This window comes from Brienomyrus brachyistius, chromosome 8, assembly GCF_023856365.1.
Source record: "Brienomyrus brachyistius isolate T26 chromosome 8, BBRACH_0.4, whole genome shotgun sequence".
Classification (NCBI taxonomy): domain Eukaryota; kingdom Metazoa; phylum Chordata; class Actinopteri; order Osteoglossiformes; family Mormyridae; genus Brienomyrus; species Brienomyrus brachyistius.
In genome coordinates, this window is record NC_064540.1 from 26,459,031 (window position 1) to 26,464,595 (window position 5,565).

Below are 5,565 nucleotides of genomic sequence, written 5' to 3' on the forward strand. Positions count from 1 at the left end.
TTCTGCTCCCTGCATGGATTACCTTACATTTATCTATGTTAAATTTCATCTGCCAGGTATCAGCCCAATGGTTAATTAATCCAGATCCCATTGTAGCCTCTCTGCTCCTAGATCGGTATCTGGTTCACCACCCACCTTGGTGTCGTCTGCAAATTTAACCAGTTTACTGTACGTATTGGTGTCAATGTCATGTAAATTAGGAACAATAGTGGTCCTAAAACTGAACCCTGCGGTACCCCACTATGAACGCAGGCCCACTGCGACGTTGTGCCTCAAATAACTACTCACTGCTTCCTGTCTATTAACCAGTTTTCAATCCAAGCTGCTACAGTTCCTAAACTCCCTGCAGCTTTGAGCTTAAACAAGAGCCGTTTGTGGGGGACAACATCAAAGGTCTTCTGGAAATCTAAGTAGATCACATCGTAGGCCTTTTTGTGATAAATTTCTCTTGTAGCTTCCTCAAAGAACTCAAGTAAATTTGAAACAGGATGTACCTCTCCTAAATCCACGTTGGCTATCCCTCAGAATATTATTTGCATCCAGGTAATTTACCATTTTCACTTGGATTATACCTTCCATTATTTTTACAGGAATGCTAGTTAAACTGACTGGCCTATAGTTTGCTGGATTACTTCTATCCCCTTTTTTGAATATGGGTTTTATATTAGCACGCTTCCAATCAGGAGGTACCACACCAGCAGATAACGACTTCTGGAATATTAAAGTTAAAGGTTGGCTAATCTACTCTATACCTCCCCAATACACTGGTTCCCCTCTGGATCAGATGCAACCCATTCGTCTTGAAGAGGTCCCACCTGTTCCAGAAGGTCTTGCAGTGCCCCATAAACCTATACCCCTCTTTCCTACACCACCATTTTAGCCAGGCATTGAATCTCCTTATCTCAGCTAACTCAGCCTGGCTTACACGTGGCACAGGAAGTATTCCAGAGAATACCACTGTGGATGCTTCTAAGCTTATTTGCAACTTCTATAAATTTATCCTGCAGAACAGCCCTCCTGCCCTTTCGTTTGTCATTGGTGCCAACATGCACCATGACCACTGGATCCACCCCAGCTGGGGCCAAAAGCCTGTCTACACGATTCGGAAGGTCCCCTACCTGGGCACCAGGCAAGACACCATACGGGACCCTCTATCACGGGTGCACACATAACTATCTACACCTCTAATAATTGAATCCACTACTACCATAACCTCCCTCCTCCTGGGGGTAGGCAGCTCCTTGGTGCCCAAGGGTCCACCTGCCTCCACAGTCTCTTCCGGCTCTAAAGCTGGAAGCACCTAAAAGCGATTAGACACCGTCACTTCAGGTGATGCCGCCTCTGTGAACTCTGTATGCCCTTTTCTACATCTACGACCTACGGTCACCCAGCTCTCTCAACCTACCTGTTCATTATTCTCCCCTTTCCCCACTTGTGACATACACACCTTCTCCCTAAAAGGTGTATTAACTCTCTCCTTTAACTCATTGTTGTGTTGGATGAGAGCCAGTTGCTCCTCGAGGTCACAAACTTTGACCATGAGTGAGTCCACTAACTTACATCGCAGATGAAGTCCGACTGGACGCAAGCATCCAGAAGGGCAAACATCCTGCAAACACAACACTGAGCTGGCCCCATAATTAACTAGCTCTATATGACCCCATCCTTTACTCCCAGCCCAGTATATTTATATAGCGTATTTAACTTTTACTTGATTTAATTAACGTATAGTCAATACAATAAAATGGTAAGTACAATAAAATATTATATAAAGACTTGCGTTAAAATGGAACTTTTTAAAGTATCCAATAGGGTCAGAGATAACAACCTTAGAAATTAAACTTTTAAAATAACCAAATTAACAATTACCTACCCGAGACTAATTTCCACGTTTAACTAAAAAAAAATGAAGTTTTATTCTGGCAGTAGCCCTTCACAGCAGGCTACTGCTGGAGCGGGAAAAAAATTGAAAATGTCCTTCCGGCCCCCACTGGCGACCGAGCAAAGCTCAGGAGCAACTGTCCTTTTCCGAGTTAATGTTACCGACGCTGGATAATACCACCCCGCGGGTGTTTGTGGCGAAGGTACGCAGACAAAAACGCCGCTCGCGTAACACCCGCCGCTATCAATAACACTCGCGTAAGTCAAAATGAAGACTTGTAAATAGATTGTAAGCTAAGTCTGAGGAACATCCAAAAACCCAGGATGTAACTTTGGGAGCTAGAAACAGCACACTGCACATTAGCAAGCAAGAGAGAACAGAAATAGGTCGCAGCCAGTGGGATGCCATATTTGCACCTATGATGCCAATAACAACAACAAGAATAGCACTATGTAGTGTGTGAGTGTGTACATTGAGATGGCCTGGCTTGTGCTTCCTACTGTAGAACAGACTCCAGCCTCATCATGAATAAGCAGCATTAGATAAGTAATTATGGAAAAAGGGTGTGTGAGTGGATGGATAGATGGATGAATGGAGGGATGGATGGATGGTAGTCATTCTGCTGCCCAGAGTGCTTTGTACACCACTATCCAGTACTCTGCCAGTAAGTCAGAGCTAGACCCGTGTGTAGTATCTTATCTCCAAAGGAAGTCTTTTGCTGCATTCCACTGAGCTGAGAGACAATAGCAGAGCTGTGAAAATCAGTCCCTGTCAGTCGCTGAGTGGAACTTCACTAATTCAATGGTACCACTAAAGGCATTTGATAACTGTCATACCCTGTCGCCAGTTAAGTTCAAATGGATCACATTGCAGACGTTCTGAGATCCTTCCGCCTCAGTGCAATTCCATATTGATTTTGTATGTCCTCTATATCCATTAGAAGGCCACAATATCTTGCTGATGCTATTATTGCAACTGTTCTCTTACAGTTGAGATACTCGCCCTTTTCCTCACGACAGAAAAAGGTAAAATGGTGTTAGAGAAAGAATGATTTTCCAGTATTTCTCTGAATCTTTCACCACTTCCGACTAATCCAATATTAATAAAATTTATCACATGCATATAGGGTCAATGCATATAACAGACTCTTCTTTGTTATGCTGGGTCATTCATTGCATAAAACTGCTTTTTTGTAGCTAGTTAAGTGAAATACAAAATATGGTCCAGTATAATAATAAATTAATATCTTCGGTTGTGGATAGTATAATTCTTTTCAAACCTTCTGACAAACTTCAGCTGAACATTGATTCAGTAACCTGGACAGTAGTGTGATCTTCTCTGATGGACATCCAATACGTGTCTTTTGAGGCTAAGTCTTCTTAAAAATGGAAGTATTCTCCAACCAACATGTTTTTGACAAAGGTAAAAATCAATATTTAACATACATATATACACAGGTGTGTAATTACATCTTTGTGGGGACTCACCATTAATTTCTGTGTGGAAAACTGTAACACAAACATGAGGAACTTAACCCCTACCCAGCCCTAACCGTAACCATAAGTAACCAAACAAAATACAAGACTTTTGGCATTTTTTTCTTTTTTGACTGCATTCACAGATCGTCATGGAGACCTGAAACAAGGTCCCCATAACGTAAAAATAAAACAGCTTTTTATTACATTGTGGAGGAAAATTGGTCCCCACAATTTAATATAAACATAATCCACACATATACACACACACACACACACACACACACACACCTAATGGGATGCCAGTCCACTGCAAGGCACACATGCTTTAGAGACGCCAAGCAATGCCTGGAAGAAACCCATGGAATACAGAGAGATCATGTGAATTCCACACACACAGCAGGAAGGCAATTAGAATTCCCACCCCATAAGCAGGAAGCAACTGGGCCACTACATTATCTGTTTATGCATAACCATTTTCTGCAGTGTCACTTTATGCAAAACTGCAAAAGTGCATAGGCTGTCAACCCAAAGATTCTGTGTTTCATGGCTTAGAAATTAACTGATAACACTACAGAAAAGGTGCAAAAAAGCACAAATGCACTGCAATTTCCCTATGAGTCTGTCAGGGAAAGTTCATGCGATGGTTCAACTGAAACAATGAGAGCACATTTTAAAAATATTTTTTTCTTTTTTAAAATAGAGCTTATTTGAGCATGTGATCTAACAGCACAGTTTCTGTCCCGCACCCATTGGTGGTGTATCCTAAAGGCCTATACCCACGTCTTCCTGGGTAACCTTATCTCCCAGTGATAGTACCAGTTGCTGCTGAATGCACAAGCAGAGGTTTCAGCAGCTGCTTTCCAACACACTCTGTTGCAAGCACTTCTGTCAAGCAGGCATTTACTCTGCCTTTCAAGCACTTGTGGTTCCTGAGGCAAGTACTACCACATATGAGGTTGCTGTGGCCTGATCCTCTGGAGAAGCCGCTGCCGCGGATACTTCTTGTTCACACGAGTGTGCTCACTCAACACGTCCACTCCAACTCTCCGCTCATAGAGATATGTGGACATCAGGTTATTTAAACCCCAGACACATGCCTGCATGCCACAGACCCTGTAAATGCAAACAGGAGGAAATGAAGACAAGCACAACCACTGTATGCCACAACCCCAGCAATACTGAAACCCAAAGGAAACCCCAAAGGCAAACCAAACGGCTTCAGATCCACCCACGCTCTTTCACAAGCAATACCTGCTCTTCAATGAGGCACCCAATCACCCTCTCAGGATCAAATACAACCCATTTTTACCCCAAAAGCAATTCCTTCATATGACTTTACAATTCTGGCATTAGGATGTATCTTTCAACTGTTTATCCTGTCCAGGGTCATGGGAAGACAGAAGCCTATCCCACACACAACAGTACGCAAGGTGGGTAAACTTTATATGGGATGCCAGCTCATCATAGGGCTCAGAGAGTTACAGTTACACACTACAGCCAATTTAGAGAATAAGTAGATTAACTGCACATTTTCGACTGTGGGAGGAAACTATACAACACAGGGAGAAGCCCCCCCCTACCCCCCCATCCTAGAGGTATGTGGTAGGGGTCCCAGCCACGGAGCCCCCCTGCCACCCAGGGTTCAACAATGAGTGCTAGTAGCAGAATTTCAGTCCGACATTGATGATGATTTGTCTCCTGAGATCCAGGGCCCAAATTCGTAACATTCACGAGAAGATATACTAATACAGGCCCGGGTGGTTGTCACACCCTTTACAACAGTGCACACCCCTCTCCCAATTAACGACACAAACTTGATTCAAAGGCTTCCAGACAGAAAAGCCGCGGATGTGATCCTGCTCAAATTGGAACTGGTATATACTGCCACCAAATGGAAATAAGGCAAAACTACAACTTAAGTTAACTGAAATTAACATAGGTACAGATGGAGTAAAGCTTTGCAAGTAGCAATCACAAACCTAACATTAATAAAATGTGCTGATCGTTTGAGAATTGGTGAGCTTCCTCATTTACTTATAATGTAAAATCCTAGAATTAGCATGCAAACACACACCACATCAGGTAAGCCATGTCAACAGCAAGTGTCCCTTTTATTCCTTAATATGCACTAATTTACATGCAATAAATATTGACGTTTACCCATAAAACCTGAAAAGGTACTGTAACAGAAACACACACGCAAAA